Consider the following 1,505-nt stretch of genomic DNA (forward strand, 5'->3'; position numbering starts at 1 on the left):
AAAGAAACCTAGGGGCTTTGAAAGTCCTATCTTCTATTTGGACGTTAGCAAGGTTAAAAGTGCAATGCCAGGGGTATGTAGCTAGAGGCAGCCTGTGGCATCAGCTTACAGAAATAGGCAGAGGGATGCCGCTGGCACCAGGAGGCACTTGTCTAACAACAACAAGCTGCTGAGAAAGGAGGGCAGGGGAGCGAGAGAAGACATTTCCTTTTTGTCCTTCTTGCCACCCCTTCTCCACATCCCCTGATCACAGTCTCAGAGAACACATTCTTATTTGCATTTAGGTAAAAGCATATCACCCACATTCATTCATTTCTCTATTTTAAAAAGTGCCCAGATTGCTCATAGATAGATAACAGAAGTAAGAGACTTAAAAAAATCTGGAACCACAAAGTGAGGAGTTCAGACGCTCTGGGGTTTGGCTGCTTAGGGTGGTGGAACACAGGAGGTGCCTCCGTCATGTCTCTCCGCAGATTCAGTCCTCGGCTCCTCACATGGGGGAGGTAGCACACTCTGAGGTCAGCTCCATGTCGAATGTGAGGGACTCTGGAGGGACAGACAAGGAGAGCTGGGTCAGTTGCCTGGGGCCTTCAGCCAGCAGGGCACACACTCCTATCCCTCAGGCCACTGCTGCCATCCAGTCTCCCGCCCCTTACAGCCAAGTCGAGCCTGGGTAATCTGGATTTACTCTCCTTCCTCTAGAGGCTTGCCCTACAGAAGGGCTCCATCCCCTCCCTGCCTTAACTCATTCCCGACTCTCCCTGTTTGGGAATGACTCTGGGCTGCCATGTTGAATGTGGCTACCAAACACTGGAAACGTGGCTAGTCCACACCGAGACGGGCTGGAGCTGTGAAACACTCAGTAGATCTCACACTCAGTACGGGAAAAACCTCATTTATTTTTTCATACACGTTGAAATGATGGTATTTTGGATTTATTGGGTTAAATAAATTGTATCGTTAAAATTAACCTCACCTGCTTCTTCTCACTGTTTTTAATGTGGCTACGGGAAAATTTACATTTACACCTGTGGTGCACATCCCGTTTCTACTGGGGAGTTCTGCCCTAGAACCGCCTTCTACAACCCACGTGACCAGCTAGCTCGTGGCTCTGCACGCGGGACATCACGCGAGGGGGACTGAGTTCCCTCACAGGGACAAAGTCCGCCAACCAGATACTCACCAAACTGCCCTCCTGCTGAGGGTTCAGCACCTTCACCATTATTTCCAAACTGCATCAATGAATCTAAAGTGCGGGGGGACATCGGCAGGTCAATGGTATTGCTGCAGGTCGTTCTGTAGGAAATGGGGAGCAGTGGGAGGGGAAAGGGCCGGGTTGACAAGACACAATGGAGAAAAAAAAAAAAAAAAAAGAACAAAACACACACACACAAGCCATCAAACTCTGGTCTCCAACAGAAAAATAAAAGCTCAAGCTTTTTAAACACACAGGTCACTTTGAGTAGTGAACAGAGCCCAGGGCCTTCCAACCCTTTGCAGGATAA

The 1,505-nt window shown here is 49.0% G+C and overlaps 1 long non-coding RNA gene across 1 annotated transcript; it reads right to left on the reverse strand.

The window, feature by feature from the left end:
• Window positions 1-1,505, reverse strand: LOC105310637. Its single transcript, XR_897534.1, has 2 exons — window positions 1,184-1,505; window positions 1-546 (listed from the first exon to the last, which is right to left on the reverse strand). It is a non-coding gene; the product is annotated as an uncharacterized LOC105310637 (long non-coding RNA).

The sequence above is a fragment of the Pteropus vampyrus genome, unplaced genomic scaffold (genome assembly GCF_000151845.1).
Source record: "Pteropus vampyrus isolate Shadow unplaced genomic scaffold, Pvam_2.0 Scaffold8019, whole genome shotgun sequence".
NCBI classification, from domain to species: Eukaryota; Metazoa; Chordata; class Mammalia; order Chiroptera; family Pteropodidae; genus Pteropus; species Pteropus vampyrus.